Consider the following 20,593-nt stretch of genomic DNA (forward strand, 5'->3'; position numbering starts at 1 on the left):
GCAGCAGATGGCACTAAAGAGGCCGAGCAAGAAAGGAGGAGAACAGCCGCCATAATAAGGGGGGGAGAGACCTGGGTCATGTGCAATTGTGAAATTCTCTCTGTGGACTCTTACAGTTAATGGAGGGGGTGTACCCTCAGGGAACTGGGGACGCCAAAAGAAGAGGTAGGAGTGAGAGCCAACTGTGAGAGCCGTTTCACCTCAGGCTGCAGTGGGCTGGAAAAACTTGAGCCAGACGAGCAAAAGTCTCTCCGTTGCAAATTATTTCTTCAATTCTATCTTCCCCTCAAGATGCCAGTCCAGTTTTCTTCTTTCCCTTAATTTTAAACCCCTAAGCTGCCTGCTCTACTTCTTCAAATCCCACACAACCCGCAACCCATTACACTGTGGCTTCGATATCCACCACCTATCGAAGGAGATCTACCGGAAGTCCCTCATATTGCGCTGTCACATCACACTTCATTTGCCACATGACCGCAGGCTGGATGGGAGTCAAAGGCGAGGCAGAGCCTTCTGCATCTAGACGCTGTGCTCAAATGGCTTAAGTGCCTCCTGCAATAATAGTGATCCTGATACAGTGCTAACATGTCTTGAGTACTTAGTCTGCTCAGCCACGATTTTATGCATGTGAATGTATATGTATACATAGACATATTTAAGACTCATAGTAACCCTCTGAGAGTTCGGCAACTTCCCCTTTCCTTGTAAATGGCAGAACCCAGGCCCTACACCATTCTCCTTCCTGCTCACAGTCATTTGAGGGAATGAAGTTTAGAAAACAGTGAGCCCACTTTATCAAGCCTGAGAAGGTTACAGGGTAAGTTAATCTATTTTTATATGGAAATCTTGTTTATGGAGAAACTACCCATTATGTCCAATGTCTAGAGTCAACAGAAGCCACTTAACAATGGTAAATTATTAACATTTTCACACTGAGCCCAGAATGATGAGTATAAATTTAGTTAAATTATTACACGACTAAAATGAGTCGAAGCCTTGGTTAATACTGCTTTATGCTTTAGGAGTTCGACTCTTTTGAGATCTTTCTGAAAATTAGCAAATTGAGGAATTCTATTTTGATTTATAGTGCTTAATCAAATTATTTAAAAAGTGTAACTTTTGTACCAGATTTACAAAACCATGACCCTGGTAAAATAACCGCTAGGGTCACAAAATAAAGATTGCAAACTGGAGTTTTCAGTCTCTTGCCTGCTTAATAGGGGCAGGCTTGACTGCAGACGCTACGTGGCCATGTCCTGCTCCTCCACAGGGCAGCAGCTGGGTTATACTAAAAATGGAAAACTGCTCATTCTACATCGACTCCCTGTTGCAATCTCGCTAAGTTCCTCAGTGACAGAAGCCAGCCTGCCAAAATGTCAGCATCAGGATCTGGTCCAAGGTAAACATCAGCACTGCGTGGCTAATGCACTGAATTGGAGTTATGCTGCTACCCGCCATTCCTAACTCAAAGATGACTTGCTGGATCCAAGAAAAACAGATCAGTCAGCATGAAAATTGGTACAGTTGTCAAGTGGAGAAGTCAATGCTGTTCAAGTCCACTGTCATTCACCAAGTCTGAGGAAGACCTTAAGAATTGCAGGCTTCTGACAGACCCCTTACTTGGGCTCACCAGACCTTATTTGTAACCTCCCAATATCCTAGGCAGTTGGGTCTGTGTGGAGAGAAAGGGATTATTTGATCTGTTTAAGCAGTCTATTCTAGCACAAAGCACAGTGTTCAGGGCTCCTGACCACCAGTCTAAGGCAGTCTAACCTGTTCTATATATTAAACAGTGAGAAATTTCTACCACAGTGACAGCTGCCATGTGGTCCTATGGGGTCAGACCTCCAGATAAAGCCATACTGAAGTCACTTTTGACAACCCTTTACTCTCTGGTCACCCCCCACATCCCCCTGCCCCAAACTCATGTTCCTAACTTTTCCTAATGTTCCTCCACATTCTATCTCCCTGTCCTCTTTACCATACAGCCCATCCCCCTGTGCTATTCCTCTCCACATTTCTGTAAGTGAACATCTAACAAACGGATTATAAATGATTGGGGACTAGAGAGTCAGCTTAGTTATTATGGAAACTTATTCTTGGCTGCTCATCTTTAAAGGAAAATTCTATCCTATTAACTAGGAATCCAGGATGTCTTACAGAGAGGAGAATTCTGTGATTCTCAAACTTTAGGGTACATCAGAATCATATAAGGAACTTGGAAAAATGTAGTTTGCCTGTAGCGGGACCCATATTCACCAACTGCCCGCAGGAGCTCAGGATTTGGCATTTTGAGAAACGCTGTTCTAGACACAGACCAATTCCCTCCTTCCCAATTCCTGGGCCCTGCACGGTCTACATTTTCAAAAGCTTCTCAGATGATTCTAATGCAGCTGGGCCACAGACCTCACTTTAAAAACCTAGGGAGAGATGGGGTGATGTGTGTGTGCGTGTTTGGGATGGGGCATGCCATCTGCGGTGGCTTCAGTTAGGGAAAGGCAGAGGGGGATGCACAGGGAAGATGAGGCTAGAAAGCGGGCTCAGGGCTGGGCTGCGCTCCAAGTATGGACTCTAACGTGTCGGGGTGGGAAGACCATGAAGGTAGCTGAGCAGGTGAGAGAGATCCAGGTAGTCTTGCGGGTGACTCACCTGGTGGCGGCATGGAAGTGCTTGGAGAGTAAGAATGGAGAAAAAGAAACCAGCTTTAATAAATACAGGTGAGAAATATTCCATTGTACATATGTGCCACATCTTCTTTATCCATTCATCTGTTGATGGACACTTAGGTTGCTTCCATGTCCTGGCTATTGTAAATAGAGCTGCAATGAACATTTTGGTACATGACTCTTTTTGAATTATGGTTTTCTCAGGGTATATTACTCAGCCATAAAAAGAAACGAAATTGAGTTATTTGTAGTGAGGTGGATGGACCTGGAGTCTGTCATACAGAGTGAAGTAAGTCAGAAGGAGAAAAACAAATACCGTATGCTAACACATATATATGGAATCTAAGAAAAAAAATATCATGAAGAGCCTAGGGGTAGGATGGGAATAAAGACACAGACCTACTAGAGCATGGACTTGAGGATATGGGGAGGGGGAAGGGTAAGCTGTGACGAAGTGAGAGAGTGGCATGGACATATACACACTACCAAACGTAGGGTGGATAGCTAGTGGTAAGCAGCCACATGGCACAGGGAGATCAGCTAGGTGGTCTGTGACCACCTAGAGGGGTGGGATAGGGAGGGTGGGAGGGAGGGAGACGCAAGAGGGAAGAGATATGTGGACATATGTATATGTATAACTGATTCACTTTGTTGTAAAGCAGAAACTAACACACCACTGTAAAGCAATTATACTCCAATAAAGATGTTAAAAAAATAATACAGGTGAGAGACGATTAAATGGAAAAGAAAGGGCAGCTTCCTGAGTTCAGGGGGAGAACTGGCCAGAATGAATAACCAGTTTGGTTGTGGGGAACTAGGGGGTGAAGGCATCTGAAATCACAGGAAGTTTTCCTACCAGGACAGCTGCTGAGATCATCAACTGAGGTAGGAAAATACAGGAGGAGGAGCTAGGGAATTAAAAGGAAGTGAAATTGGGAGCACATTTCCCTAAGGGTGCTAACTGAGGCACCCCAGGAGCTTGGGCTCTGGTACTTACTAGCTTTGTGGTTTGAGGCAACTTACTGAAACGTTCACATCCTCAGTTCTCTCATCTATGAAATGGGGACAACAACGTTACTTTTGCCTCAGGGGGTTCTTTGAGGATTAAATGATAGTGCAAGCGAAGAGTTAGCACAGAGCCTGGCACATAAAAGTGCTTGACAAATGCTCTCATTGTTGTCAAAGGGTCATCTCAGTAGAGATGGGAGTTAGGGGTTGAAGAGACAGGCAGAGCCAGAGCTAGAGACAGAGGTGTGGAGACGTCTGCATAGGGGAGGTAGCTGAGCTTTGAGAAGGGCTGCAATCCTTTAGGGAGATGGGGTAGAAGGAGATGCAGACCAAAGATCTGGGAGCCAAGGATTTGTGGATTTGTTATAAGCAGATCCTGAGGGTCCTGACCCTCATCTGGTTATTTTTCCGGGAGCCTTTGGTGGGCCACCAGAGGGCTGGTGAGATATATTTTTAATAATAAAAATATATTTATACTAATAATATATATTTTTCCCCATGAGGCCACATGCTACCACTTGACTATTCCATTTCTTTATAAAATATTTTCTTTCTTTCTGTGCAGCCAAGTGCCATGAAAAGCCTCATGTTTTTGATAAAAATATTTTAGTCCCCTTCTCCAGGTGTGACACACCATTTGTCTAATACCTTCGTGCCTAGCAGCCTGGACTTGCAGATGATCAGAAACAAAACCCTGGAAGAAAGGTGAGGATTGGGGTTGGGAGAGTTCTAGTATAATTGCAAGCAGAGTTTTGCAAAGTGTGAGCTCTGTGCTAGCAATGCAGATTCCCAGGGTCCACCCACGAGGATCCTAACAAGGGATTCCTATATCCATTAAAGTTTGATAACCCCTGAACTAGAGGGATGGGTTCCAGAGGCTACGACCAATAACGAAGAAGCCAGCATAAAGAATCAGAAATAAAAGGAAGAACCTTTCGTCTCTACATAGAGACTAAAGGGGTGGTGATGGTTAGAAACAACATTATTTTTGAACTCTATTCTTTTCTTTTGTCCTTTGATTCTGTGTCGTTGTCTAATGTAGGATTTTGTGTATGTTCCAATTGCCATCCTTTGTTCATTTGCTTGTGATGCTGGTGGACCATAAAGAAGGGAGCATTTCCAGGTTTTCTGGAAGGTGCGGCCTCACTCTTTCCCAGCCCTGCAGGACCCGGGGTGTCTGCGGCCTCCCACCTGCAGCCTGTGCCCAGTCTTGGCCGTGGCAGGTTGCACATGAGCAGCCTCATCCACTGAGCTCTAGGACGAGTCTCGCCACCACTTGCCAGTGTTCTAGTGCGCCTGGCGGAGAGCCTAGGCTCCGTTGCGTCTGCCTGTCACCGTCTTTCCCTTCCTCCCCTCCATGCAGGCACAGGTTGTGAGAAAGCGTTTTGCCCCAGCTTCTCTGCCGACTACTTCAGTTCCCTGCTGAACTGCAGGCCCATCCTGGGCTTCATTCACATTGGCTGGGACCCTGACATCCATCTGGGCCCCTGCAGATCCTTGCAGCCAGCAACTAGCTTCTATTTCTTGTACCTCTAACCACAGGCTAGGTTCTTAACACAAATCGACTGATTATGAAGAGCTACAGGAATGTTTCTGTCCTGAAACATTCCTGTAGCTTTGCCTCCTGGAAGGACGTCCACTAAAATTCGGTCCTGTGAGCCAGGCACATCTATATGTTTTTGGTTTTGTTTCCCAATTAGCTCTTCAACAGCCCAAAGAAGTAGATATCATCCTCCATTTTATATAGATAAAAGAAATGAGGCTCAGAGAGGTTAAGCAACTTGCCCAAAGTCACACAGCTACTGAAGGCATATGGATGAAGATTCTAGTTCAGATCTTCATGACTCCAGAACTCATGTTCTTTCTTCCATGAGGTAATGGCTGGCTTCCTGCTGGTGTTCCCATTGGAGTTTAACATGACGTTTGAAATCCTACAGCAAGTGATCTGGCTGCCTTTTTGGGGTCAGTCACCCTGATGCGAGGTTTGTTTCCCCCAGTGTCAGTGGCATATGCATCAGGCTTCCTCCTCCTCCTCCCTGCAGACTCCCATGTGCCTGCACCTGCTCACGTCACGCAAGTAGCAGACACTGGCAGGCTGCTGACTTTTTCACTCTCGATCTCTACTCACCGTCATCCACGGTACGTTGAGGCATCGTTACCATGAAACTAATGAGGCTCCATTTTTAGAGCCCCTCTTGCATGAGCCCCTGAGTGGGTCTTAGTAGTACAGGGACGTGGTCATGAGGTATTGTAAAATTTTCAAAGGTAAGATATTTTAATCACAATCGGTCAAGACCCCTGGATCTTCCACTTGGATTTCCCCTCCATTCCACTTCCCATCTAGTCTGGAAGTGTGGAGTGCTGGAGTGACCACTGGTGCTTTAGGATCTGACTAAGGAGAACATGTAATCTGGTTTTAGCATAACATAGTTGCATCGCTTTTAGTTGCTGCTGTTTACGCTTAAGTTATTGCTAGTGGTCCTAGTGTCAGAACAGCCTCCTGCGATGCATTTTCCACTCACTGCCATCTCACCCGGCATTGTGGCAGGAAGGTACAGGTCTGAGGTTATGCCATGATATGAACATGCCCTGTGGCACCCAGGGCTAGATTTTGGTATTGGAATAGAAACAAGGTTTGAATGTATGAACACAGAGACGAGTCTGTGGAGGTGGAAAAATTCCTCCAATTCTGATAGCTTACATAAAAGGAAACATGATGGAGTTTTCACAAACTTGACAACAGTTCTAATAATTTACACAACATTAACAGTGACCAGTTGAAGAGCTGAAAGAATCTTTTCTAAAGTACCAATAAGATAAACAAGTTTCAGCTGACCATGCTTAGAAGAAAAATTGAGTAATCTTTCTATTCTCTCTATGGAAAATAATATTACCAAATGGTCATATGAAGTAGTGATCAAAGATTATGCAGTGAAAACGTAGAGAAAAAGTATCCTAGAGGTGTGTCAAGCAGTTAGCTAATTGAAATACTGTATTTTTCTGGATTTTGTTATTTGTTAGCTTTTTAAAATTTGTAATGTGCTGTGATTAAGTTCTTTTCTCATTATTTCATAAATATTCAATTTCATATCTACTTCTGAATTAATAGTTTTTTATTCTTTTCCTTAAAGAGGACGCCCTCAAATTGCATAAGCTTCAGGCCTCACAAAACCTGGATTTTCCCCTAACAGTGACATTTATGAAAGTGCTGTCTAGATCTAGTGGTGAAACTTGTAAAATGTTGGTAGGTTCTTTTTCTTTTTAAAAAATTTTGTTGGGACTTCCCTGGTGGTTCAGTGGTTAAGACTCCACTCTCCCAATGCAGGGGGCCTGGGTTGGATTCCTGGTCAGGGAACTAGATCCCGCATGCCACAACTAAGAGCCTGCGTGCCGCAACTAAAAGATCCCGCACGCGGCAACGAGGATCCCGGGTGCCGCAACAAAAGAGCCGGCGCAGCCAAATAAATAAATAAATATTAAAAAAAGTTTTGTTGTTGTTGTTCTTCTCTTTCCTTTGGGAAGTTAAAATGCTCAAATGAGGAGCAAATCCCTGTCCTTCACCTTCCTGGTTCCACCTGTACACTGGCATCTTCATTTAGGCATTAGCATTTAAGCAGAGAGAACGACGCAAGAGATTGAAAGAGACAGAAAAACCTCTTTCACATAGGGCACACAGTGGAAAAAGAAGGCAAGTGTGTTCTCTAAATATCTATTAATTACATATATACATAAACACAAAATGTATAAGATTTAATTTTTGCATCCCTTAGACTAACCCTGAAATACAAAGAAATGAAATTATTCAAATTTCAATGAAGTCCCCCAATATTTTCCTTGCTAATCAACACATAGAGAGGCCATATATATTCACATAGAAATATTCACATAGAAAAAAAAGATGTAATGAAACACATTAAATTACCTCATTTAACGAAACTACTTGGATGAAGTTTCCAAAAATAATCATTCAAACTCAAGATTTTTTTTCTGGAGATGATGTCCTCTACTGCTTGGTTTAATCATTTTCAGGTTAAATGGATGGATGGACAAATGGAAAATAACATAATACTAACTTGAACATCAAGACCTGATTAAGCTATATGAAAAAAACTTCTACATGTAATGCACATTAAATTCACGTGGATCAGAATGAGGTAAAGGAAATATTTCAATTACGAGGATGGGATTTCATTCTATATTTGAGGCTCTTCTTGTAAGCCTCATTCTGTTTGTTCAGACAAAAGGGCTTTCCCACATCTTTATCAAACCCAAATGTCTAGAGACAGGAATGCAGGCTTTCATAGTTCAGGAGGATTTAAAAAGAAAACTAGGTGATGTCATGAATAGGAACCATACTGGAAGATGAAAAATAGGAGATTAACACCAGAATAGACCTTCTTCCAATGTTTGATCTGGACGCAGATAAAACTGGCCCGCTCTCCTCTCCTTCGGTGCGATTGTGTCACCTGCTGTTGTGGTCTGGGCTGTATTCCTCCCAGCTCTCTCCCACTTGCCATCCCTTCATAAGTTCCCTGCCCATGATTCTCTTCCATTTCTACTCTCCTGGTCACCATTCTGATTTTGATTCTTACCATTAAAAATTGATGCATTATCCTAAGTAAGAAACGAAAATTTTCCTCACCAACTCCCTCAAATACTCCTCTCGTATTGTACTCTGGTCTGACAGACCAGAACACACCTGACAAAATCATCACAAAGTGATGTAGGAGATGCAGATACTTCATCTCTCCCGCCACAGCAATGGAAGCAAAAGCTGCAAGGGGGCCCTCTCCACTGTCAGCCAACTGTAAAGAAATACCCAGCACACCAGATTGCTAGGTCAAAATTTCATGACACTCAATTCCATCAGTATGGGAATGTCTAAATCACCTGTGACATGACCACATTTACGCGTCATGTAAAATACTGAAGTGGATCTATGTATGAAAGTGGATAAACCTCCAAGACACCTTATTGAGTGAAAAAAGACGTTTCAGAATGATAGCATTTACTACAATGTAACTTTCATGAGGGCAAAGATCTTTGTTTTATTCAGAGTTCAGTTGCCAGCACCTAGAACAGTTCCAGTACAGAGTATGCGCTTAACGTCTGTTGAATATTGAATGAATGAATTTAAGGAGAAATATACAAATATATTCAAATTAAATAACGCTATACATTTTCTATGGATTTATTTATTTATTTATTTATTTATTTATTTATTTATTTTTGTGGTACACGAGCCTCTCACTGGTGTGGCCTCTCCCGTGGCGGAGCACAGGCTCCAGACGCACAGGCTCAGCGGCCATGGCTCACGGGCCCAGCCGCTCCACGGCATGTAGGATCTTCCTGGACCGGGGCACGAACCCGTGTCCCCTGCAGCGGCAGGCGGACTCTCAACCACTGCGCCACCAGGGAAGCCCTCTATGGATTTATTATATAAAAATATGGATTTATATATTAGATAAATATATAAATAATATCGTCTATATTATATATTGTATTATTTATATATTTGGAATTATGTTATTTATATATAAATATACATACATATACATATGTGTGAGTATATATGTATGTATTTAAAGAAAAAGTAAAGTAAACATATATATAGTTTTAACTGGGGAGGTGGGGATTGGGAGATTGGTGTGAGTTGTCAAAGGAAACAGTGTTATTTGTAAGGTTTTAATTTTTTAAAAGGAAAATATGTATGAGTATTACTTGTAAAATTAGAAGTTTTATGGCATCATCCTTGCTAAGCCATATGGATGTGTGGCCACACACGACACAGAATAATCTTACAAAATCCTTCTACAGTCTGCACGCAACAAATGTCGGGTCTGTCTTGATAATAAACTCTCCAGATTTCAGCATCAGTTACCAGGAGACCAGCTGACTGTGGCTGGTTCGCCGACCCCTTTCCTGCTCTTCCCTGACCTCTGTAACCCCAGGAATTAACTTCAGTGAAATGACAGCTGTACCTCATGTGGAGTGAGCCCTGAGAGGACAGGAAGGTCAGAGCAGCAACATTTCCAATCAGCACACTTCATTCTCCATGCTCCCTCCCTGTACCCTGTCCTTCTCCCTTTGGCCTGCTCACCAGGCTTCTAGAAAACAGGCCTCCATCACTGTGGTACCCCACTCACATGTGTCATTTCCTCAGAGTACCTGTGTTTATCTTAGCTAAGTAAAGAGTTGACCAAAGGAAATGCACTGAAGTAGAATAATGGGTGTCTCTAGCTTAACCTTTTAAAGGTTGTTACTTCATTTGGCCAAATGAAACTGAAAGTGAGGCAATTTCAAGCTTAGGGGAGAAGGCTATGGGCAGAGCATCCCTAACCCCCACCAGAGGCCTTTACTGTTAGGGATCAGGAACGGATGCGAAGGAGAGAGTCATGGTGAGAATCCAGATGCGGCAGCTTCCATCTCAACCTTTGGCAGATCGGTGAGGGACAGTGAAGCACAGGGACTGAAGAGAGTTCCTCCCCCTGGATGCGTTAGACACCATCTATTGCACTATTCACTTGCCTGCACTTGGTGAAAACTGGGGTTTTAAACCCCAGGGTCAATCTTCTGTCAAACAAAGCTATTTCACAAAAATGGTACTTGGAATACCAGAGCAATGGGTCCGCGGATGATGAAGTTCTATGGGTTCTGCTTGCTAATGCAAGAATCGGGTCTTTCACACAACATATGGCATTAAAATGGAAGGGGTAATGAGCAATGATGTTATGAAATGAAAGTGATACCCAATTAAGTTTTTACCTCTGCTTAGATTTTTTTTTTTAAAAAAGAGCCTATCTATTGTATATCCGAGCTAACGTAATCCCTGTAACAGACCTTGACGAGTTCGGAGAGCACAATAGTCTGTCTCCCTGGAGGACACTATCAAAAAGCCATCTTGGGCCTTGGTGAGAAAAATCAACAAAAAGCCCCCACATTAGGCAGAACATCACTTTTCCATTATCTCATACATACAAAATGCCGTTCTGATCCTGCTTGTGTTTACAGAATAAAGTGGGTCAAAGGAATTCATTGAGATCATAAAGGGCAAGAGAAATGCTAGAGGATAGAAACCCAGTAGCTGCTAGACTTAATGGAATGGAAAAAAATGGAAATTTAACCGATGAGTCAGTAAATCAACCATTTAGATAGTTCTGGACCAGCAAGTATGGCAGGACATTAATTTAGTGCAGACTAAGAGGACTAGAACAGGATATACTAGAAAAGCCCAAAAGATGAGAGTCAGTGTGCGTGCATGTGTGTAGTGTGTAAGTGTGCTGTGTGTTATGTGTGAATGCCTGTTGTGTGCGTGTATGAAAGTATGTGTACACGCGTATATTTGTACAGCTGGGATTGATAGAAGTGATTTAGAGTCACTGTGCATTATGAGTTAAGTGATGAGCATTGCAGATTAATGGTTAAAAAAACTCCATTTCTCTTTCTCATGTCATTATCAGTGGATTGTAAAATACTGAGGTTACGTATCTCACTGAGAGTTTTACTGTAATATAGGAGGATGATTAAGCAACATAGGGCTTGAACTATGAAGTTCTATACTATAGTCGTGTAAAAAGAATATGCCAGGCATTACCTTGTGATCAGTAATATAAATTTCTACTGAAAGAAGAAGATAGCATGAATGCATTCAAAGCCCAGGTGGTGTTCACACCTCAATGAGACCACTGTTTGGTAATGAGGCCTGAAGGGCGAGCCAGTGACTACATGGCACTTTTTGGAAGAACCACTGTCTGAACCCATTAAGCCCTTGTGGGTGAAGTCACTCACATGCTGCAAAATGTCACTCAAACCATCCAAATGGTAAGTGTTGAGCTTCTAGAGAAATTAAACTACTAAACAGAGATCTGTAAACACACCCCAGTGGCACAGCTGGAGAGGGAAAACCCTATCATCTAAAAACTCAGGGTATCCTTGAGTGATTTTCATCATGCAGTGAAGATGGGAAAACTACAGTGTTAAATGTTATTGTCTCTTTGTTATATCTGTCAACTTGGCAAAGGCGTATGACATTATGCACAGAACTGAGTTCTGGAAGCTTCTAAGTCTGGATGCCTTGAGAAGTTCATAAACATCCATAGGCTCTCCTGACTGTAAGGTTGGTGAAGGAGAGTGGAGGGTATTTCAGTGGAAGCAAGTTGCACGTATAATAGTTCTGTTTTGGTTTGTCACCTTGAGGAAACCAGGCTCAGGGTATTTCTGGGCATCTGAAAAACTTCCAAAGGAATAGGCCACATTGTTAATGAAAGTATTGGTTATAAAATATATTTCTGAAAATAACCACATACAAATGGCTGGGCTCTAGGAACACACTCACAACAAGATATGGCCATGGTGCCATGATATCTTGGCATGGTCTAAGCCAGTCCTGGGCACTGACAACTGATCTGAAGAATAAGTAGCTGGATATACTAGTACCAGGTGAACTTGACAAGTAGCAAAAGACTGCAAACAGTGTTCTACGCGCACAAGCATCCAGTGAGATGCTGACGGGAATTCAAGGCAAAAGTTTGAGGAATACTATGTACTATAGCACCTCTGTCCTCCTCCTAGGTTCAGAAACCTGGACTTCCACCAGCCTTGGAGGAAACAGATGAGGGACAGAGTACAGAAAGCTGCAGTGTCCTGTGTGCTAACGAGCCCACAGAGACCTCCCTATTCCTCTCCTGGAGCAGTTCCTTAAAGGCTACCTATGATTCCCTATACCAAGGAAACATCACAAAGAAAAGGGCCAGGAGAAGTGTTGTCAGATAAAATATAGGATTTCCCAGTTAAATTTGAATTCAGATCAATAATGAATAACTTTTAGTATAAGTATGTCCCAAATACTGAATGGGACCTACTCATACAGAAAACAAAATCTGTTGTTTATCTAAAATTCAAATTTAACTGATTGTCCTCTATTTTACTTTAATGTTCCTGCCAGAGGGTATACATCCCTCTTCTATTGTTTGTAGAAGGTGCTCAACACAACACAACTTTATGCCGCTCAAGAAGTTCAGGAAAGAGATGGTTATAGGATTCCCAGGAAATCTCTGTTCACCAAAATGAAGTAGAAAACCAAATGCAAAGAACTTAACAGATTCATGGAAGCACAGCATTAACCAATGTAGCATAATTAGAGGATGAAGAGACAGATCAGCCTGAAATGCAGCGAGATAGGGTGAAGCAGTATTTCTGAGCAAAGCTTTCTGGCTGAGGGAGGTTAAGAGGCAGAGAAACAGGTGACAAAGGGCTTCTCAAACAATGATTGGGGTTCTAGTCAAAAGACAAACTTCACATGTGTACAGTGCAGAAAGTCTTATTGTTTCCATGGTGGCCTTTTCAGTCACACCTACTCCCCACTCAATGTATATACTGATTGCGGTAAATATTAATAACGTAATCATAAACATGAAAAACAGCTAAACCTAACTGTAGTAGAAGCAGAGTGGTAAATTCTGGCTTGGGCTGTAGGAGCAACTGATAGATGTTTTATAAAGATCATGTCTTATGCTCCAAATAAAGTCAGGGTTCATCTATCATGTTTCCAAAATACATTCCCTACCAAACACACGGACAGAAACCATTTTTATCTTTGTTGGTATAAATCCCAGAAAATCAGTTTTGAAAAAGGGAGTGCTGATGGAATTCTCGAGCTCCAGGGTGAAGGCAAATACTATAGCTCGGTGCAATTATTGTCTCTCATCGCAAGATGAAGTCTGATTATACTATGGCCACAGGGAAGTAACAGAGTTAAAACTGGCACATAAGGATTCTCATCTCTGACTGACCCAAGTCAAACATAGGAGAAAAAGAAGCTCCTTGATTCAATTCTATTTCTCTTGCTTTAGTGTCTCTGTGTTACCTCCAGAGGGGGCTCTGGGGAGGCCTCTGAACAGTGAAGACATATGTAGGAGCTCACAGTTTAGGAAATGCAACACCAAATTTATAAATATCTGACTTAGGAGTGACCCATATCTACAAAACCATACAACCACTGCCACTGATGCAAGAACAGCCCCCAGGCCGGTGTCCCCATCCCTAGGAGAGCAGGTGCTGTTGCAACCAAGCAGGACTCCATCAAGAGATGAGCATATGTGGCCATACCTACTGCTTCGCCACAAGGTGGGGAAAACTGTACCTGGGAGACAATTTTCAGCTCCTTCCCAAGCTTTTCCATGCTGTATCCTTGTCCTAACCTCCACAGGGGCTGGGGTTTCACTGGGAGTGGAACATTTTAGAAGCCAGCTGATCTTTCTCCCCACCTCCATTCCAACACATCATCCAGGGAGAGTTCATTTAAAAGGGAATTCTCAGAAGCATATCATTTAAAAACCAATAAGAGGCTGAATCTGCTACACGTATTAGGCCTGTAGCCTCAAGGATAATCAATCTTACCACGACTTGTATCCCTGTCGTCTTCGGCCACCCATAAGATGCAAGCCCCTCTGAGCAGCTGTTACCTCACATGTGACTCCTGACTTCCTTGCTCTACCTCTGCTCATCGCACCCATCCCTCCTGCCACTACTGGCCTCCCAGAGAACCTGTCCTAGGCTGCTCTCTGGACCCCACACTCCACTGTTGATTAAACTCTCTCACATGCTGGACATCTTCATGAAACACCCCCTTCAGCTCTTTCTAATCACTGAAATCTGACTCTTCCCTCAAGGATACTCCCTGCTCTGGAGCCCTCTTAAGTGGAGGATGTTCATTCTCCTGTAACGTAAGTACCAGAAGGGCCAGAGACAGTGCTGGGTGCTGGCCTTCTTCTGGCTCCTCGATACCATTTCAAAATCACTGTTTTTTTTTTTTTTTTTCTCTTAAACACCAAAGCCAAATCTTTTCCTCCTTTGAGATCTGTGCCATTTGGTTCTGCTACCCACTCTTTGTGATGCTGTAACTTAAGGCTACTTGGTATGTATATATGTACGTATAGATAGACAGATAGATAGATAGATAGATGATAGATAGACTGATCCAACAGTGAACAAACCAGGCAGCTAACCCAAGCTGACTTGGGCTCCTGGCTCACAGTATTCCTTTCCGCCCCATTTCCTGCCAATACCCGGAATGACTTCAACGCCCACAAAGAAACTCCACTTAACAACCCCAGCCTCAAAATTCCTTAACCTCCAGTGACCTGTGTGACCACTTCCATCTCACTTCCTCACTTCCTACTCTTCAATCTGGTACAGTGGGCTTTCTGCTCTCGCAATCTTTGAAATTGCTTTGGCAAAGGTCACTGATCACTTCCCATCCAACCCAGTGGACTCTCTGTAGTTCTCATCTTACTGGACCACTCTGTCACATCCAATACGGTCAACCACATCCACCTCCTTGGAACTCAGTCTCTAGCCTGGCTTCTGAGGTCTCCCTCTCTTCTGACTGTCTTGCCTTTCAAGTTCTCCCTTGCTGGTTCTTCTGCCCCAGGCTACACCATCTATTGGGGCTCCTAAGTGTTCTGCTTTTGGTCCTTTGCTACCCGTCTCATTGGACGACCCTGTCCACTTTCATGGCTACAAGTCCATGACAGATCCATATCTCTAATAAACCCTCCCCTTGAGCACTAAAGCTGTGTATGTGCTGGCTTAGACACTTCTACCTCACACTCATTCTCAACATATCCACACTTTGACAACTAACCTCTCCCCTAAGCCTGCTTCTCTTCATGTATTCACTGGCTTGGTAAGTGGCACCATATCTACTCAGAAACCTGGGAGAAATCCTAGACTTTTCATCTCAACCTCATTCTGATCAGTCACAAGTCAGTTCTCCTTATGTACTGCAGACACTTTTCTCATCCTTTCAGTCCCTACTGTGTGTGGTTTGATTCTGGCCCTTTTAATTTCCTACCTTGATGGCTACTAGAACATCCTATCCACTTTCCCTCCAGTTTCCAGTTTACTCAGCACATCGCTATCAATGATCTTTCTTTAACAGAAATCTGGCCACATTACTCTCATACCAAAGAGCTGTAATGGCTCCCCACTGCCAACAAATAAAGTTCTAAATTCGGAAGCGAGTCTTTTAAGCTTCTCATGAGCTGGTCCCTCTTCAGCTTTATTTCTTGCTAAATATCATTCCATCCACACAAATCCTAAAATCCACCCAAATTAAACGCTTGCAATGTCACAAACACACTGTGTGTTCCACACCCCTATGAATTTGCTTGAGAAGTTTCCTAGTCCTCAGTGCTCTGACCTTTCTTCCCTCCTCTATTCATTCTGCCAGGCGTAAATGTGATTACTCTGTGAAGATTTTGTTCAAGGCCCAGCTCTTCCGTACCTGTTTCCTAAACCTGCCCAGGAAGAGTTGACCTTCCTCTTCCACGTCCCATGGCACCATACACGCATATTCACCGTAAGTCCTCTTCTAGACTGTAAACCCTCTAACAGGCACTGCGTCTCATTCACCTTCTAATCTCCAGCACCTAGCACCGCCTGGTTCATTGCTTAAATTCAAAGAACATGTATGTAATGAATTAATTAGGAGCCACTGCTCCTGCAGCTAAGAATAGTCCTTCATGCTTTCCACAAGCTCTGTAACAGAATGTCTCATACTCTACACATCATCTCGAATAGCACAGCACTACACACGTTCTAGACAGTAAATAAATATATAATTGATTAAAGAATAATGTTTTATTGCCAAAGTCTGGGCAAGACTCTGCATGTGTGTGCACGTGTGCTTGTGTGTGTGAGAGAGGGAGAGGTAGAAAGACAGACAAAGAGAGAGAGAAGACCTCTATTCCCCTGCTGGCAGAGCGATAGGGCTGTGTTCTTGGCGTCGCAAGCAGCAGGATACATTTTGTCATAAAAACAGTGCTAAAAATGGTGATTAGATTATATAATTCCTTAATTTTTCAGCTTTTCAGTCATTTTTCTACCCTATTTATTCTGACTCCCTGTACATCTTGTTAAAAACAAGACAACAGGCTCCAAATGGAGTCACTTATGCTAAACCCCACATCACCAAACGGAGACTTAATTACAGTTTTGGCTCCTCCAGAAATGGAGTCTTAAACCAGTCAATCAAGAATCGCCTGGTGGGCACTAGACAGACAATCTGCCTGACAGACCCCTGACGTGCCCCAAAGGAAAGCGACCTTATCATAACCAAGCTGCCTTTTGCCAGTATAACTTCCTCGTTCCCACTGCCTTCTGCCTGCAAAAGTCTTTCATTTTGTACAGCCCCTCAGAGCTCCTTGCTGTCTGCTAGATTGGATGCTGCTTGATTCACGAATGGTTGCATAAAGACAGTAAGATCTTTAAAGTATACTTAGTCGAATATATTTTTTTAAACAATCTCCAAAACCCCAGCTAAACAAATATTCCTGCCAACTCTACATATTTTTTCCTTGCTTTCCTGTTTTCAAGTCTTTGCTCATATTAATCTTTAAACCTGGAATTTATATAATGTTCTTCCCTCCATCTTTGAATATCCAAACTCTATCAACCCTTTGAGGCCTAACTTCCATGTTGCTTGCTCTGTAATGTCTTTCCTGATCTACTGATTAAAACTGTTCCCTTCTCTTTTGAATTCCTGTAGTAGCATGTCTTGTAGCTCCTGCTTATAGCACTTGTTATTTTATTCTCTGCTCTTTGGGTACTAAACCAGGCCCCAACATTTAAATTAAGCTCCCAGAGCCAGAGAGCGTTTCTCAGTTCACCTCAGTCCTTGGTCAACACTACCCTGGGCCCCTCCTTGCATATATGGAGGATTCAACAAATTCTCCCTCAGTGAGTAAGAGAAAAGAGTCTGGAGCCTCCAGGCCATGGCTTTCAGGTCACTTTTTAAATGCCAATGACGTCACCTGTGAGGAGTGGATTCTGTTAGCATCTCAAACCGTTAAAGAAAGTGGTGAGTTATGAGGGACTTCTGGAATATTGACCGGTTCCGGTAACTATTTGGAACGTGCAGCCAGAGAACTAAAACAGAAAAAAACAAAACAAAACCCACAACAAGACAGCAACAACAAAAACCCCAAACTATAATACTCCTTCTATTTTAAAGAGACCAATATGAATGACTCTTTGCAAACTGTGGGATTGAACAATCCCTGTCATTATTCCCATAAAACTGAAACAGACATTTAACCTCCAAAACAACAAAAGGCCCTGAAGCCCCTAACCTCCCTCTGTCTTGGCGGGCACCTCATGCAATGACTGGGGGTGGGGTTCTCTGGGGAACCACGAGTTGGGTTTCATTTTCTTTTCACACAAGAAATTTGAAAGAAGTCATTTTTAGCCTAAAGTGGGGGTGAATAGAAAAAGGGGGAGGGTTACTGAAGAGGAAACAGTTCCACAACAGTCTCAGAGTGGAAGATGGTCAAATTTACTTGCTTTCCGCATTAAGACAGGGATGGTTAATAGAATCTGACAACACCTACATAAGGCAGTAGTACTTTCCATCCAAACAACATGCTTATTAACTTTTTGCATTTGGTATAGTTTACACAAGCCTCTTGTATATAAAATAGTGCATGAAAATAAGCCTAATCACCTACTAAGATGTTAAACACTGCAACAAACTATCCCATTACCTGTTGCTTTGCAGCACTGATTCACCCGCAGCAATTTTCACTCTAACTGTAGTTTTGCCAAAATAAAATCAATCCCCCATCAATCCCTCCTCCAAATGGTTAGATTATTATCAGCCCATTTGTGAGCCTATTCCTACTTAAAGTCATTGCTAGAACTATATCCAATGACAGTGAAAACAACTCAAAAACCCTTTCAGCTATAAGGCTTTTCTCCAAAACTCTTTTACCTCATTTGTACTTGGACTTTGCAAACAATTTCCATTATTTTCTCAGTGATTTTCTATTCAAGTGAACTTAGTTCATCCTCCAAACAGAACTACAGTCTGTCTCAATAGCAATATCAAGGGACAAAAAGAGTTACTGAAAAAGTTAACTATAATCATGAGTTAGGAGAGAGATTATGAGATACTATGGGAAGAATAATTATGAGAAGGGAGATGGTGTGGGCAAGAAAAAATAGAAATAGAAAAGGTCTGGCATACAGCAAGGGGCTGGGCGGTGATATCAGAGGCCATTTCTGCACAGGCACAATGGTGTGTGTCTTTGGAAAAGGCCAGTAAAGAGAGTTCCTTCCATCAAGAGCTTGCGGTTCTAACACAGGAACTGATTGTGACATTTCATTTCGGCAGAGACGCCAGTGCTGTATTCTCTACAGCCAATGATGCCAATTGTCGCTGGGCCATGGGAGGCACCATTTCTCACCTCTGTGAAGAGCCTCACCAGCCACCCAGAGACCTGGGGACCAATCCTCACCCTTACCCGCCATAGCCAACTAGTCACCAATCCTTGCTCACACTACCTCCTGGAGTGTTTTTGATCTCCCACCTCTCTCTCATCATCTCCATCCTCTGGCTGGGACTACTGGACTGCAACAGCCTCCTAAAGGTCATCCTGTCCTGCGCCCTCTGCCAATCTGTTCTACGCATGTCACTCAACCTGTCTTCCCAGGCTCCCACTCCCCAGATCCCACCACACCTGCCTTTTCCACTTCATAAAATGCTCCTTTCCACCACAAAGGCCTTGGAAGCTATTGAAGTGATTCCTTCTGCTTGCAATGTTCCTTCCAGCCACACCCCTACTCTCATGGCCCTTTTGGATCTTCCTGGTCTTAACCTGAGGTAGAGCCTCCCTGGTGTGTGCTCCCCAGTCATACAGAGGTGTACTTTTGCAATTAATTGTTCAAGGCTCTCTTCCCTGTACGTGCTCTGAAGTCAGGGACTGTGCTGGTCCGTGCACGTCCTCATCTATAATATGGGGGTAAAACAAGAACTTATAGAATAAGGATTAGATGAGTTCATTCAGGTAGCAAACTTTGAATAGTACCTGGTACATACAACGACTATGTAAAGCTCTAGCCATATGATGATAATCGGCACAGTACCTAGAACAAAGTGTGAACTCAATAAATATATATTGAATGAATAAAGGAATGAAAAATATGATGGTTGAACTAATGAATTCACCAAAGCAGAGGACCTCTTTTCTTCCAACCAGCTGTTACCCATAAAAGAGTATAGAAATACTGTATGGAAAACGATCACAGAGAAGAATGATTGCTTTTCCCTGTCTACAGCCAACACGATCAATGGTAAAAATAGCATTTTTGTTTCCTGGGATTTTGAATTTATCCTACTGTGTTGCTAAAGAAATATTCACAGCAAGGGGATTTGGAATTAAGAGATAAAGGAATATAACATCACAAAATACACTTCCAGGCTTCTCAGTCTTGTCTTTATTAACTAAACAGTGTCCTTCTTAATGAACACCATACTCTTTCATTATTCCCAAGCTAGAGCCTTTAGAAAACCACACACGTCAGGTTGTCCATCCCAACAAATGTTTACATGGAAAATTTCAACCTACATTGCCAAAAGGGAAGCTCTTCACCCCTTTGTTCTAGTACATTCCATACTTCAGATTCCTCAGTGTCTTCAGGAGAAAGGCATTCGTCACATAACTATACATCATGTTCTGCTGGTCTAATAGAAAGAGTAACATACACAAACCAATCTGGGCTTCTAGCATGGCTCTGTGGTTGCTCTTGTGGCAGTACCAACACACTTATCAAAGGCTACGCTTGGGGAAGGTGCCTCAGTGTTAGTCTGACCCTGTCAATCCTATTATCTGACAAAATTGTGTGTATTTATTGTCCTTTAAGGCAGACTGTGATCTTATTTTAAAATTATTTTGCTGCAGATAGCTCATTTAGATTTAGAAATAAACACTGTTTCATCACGTTAGTGATGATCATTCTTTCCCTCCTCTATTGGAGGAACGTTTCTGTTCCTTTCTCTAGAGTTAACTTTTCTGCTGTTGTCCTGGACCCTCTATTTCAGCCTCTGTGACAACCCACACTTTGTGTTTTCAGTTCAGTCA

General features: G+C 42.7%; 1 protein-coding gene across 1 annotated transcript in view; it reads right to left on the reverse strand.

The window, feature by feature from the left end:
- Nucleotides 1–20,593, reverse strand: part of KIF6 (kinesin family member 6) — a 393,945-nt gene that overhangs the window by 171,345 nt on the left and 202,007 nt on the right. The gene's annotated exons all lie outside the window — the stretch shown is intronic.

The sequence above is a fragment of the Orcinus orca genome, chromosome 10, assembly GCF_937001465.1.
Source record: "Orcinus orca chromosome 10, mOrcOrc1.1, whole genome shotgun sequence".
Lineage (NCBI taxonomy): Eukaryota > Metazoa > Chordata > Mammalia > Artiodactyla > Delphinidae > Orcinus > Orcinus orca.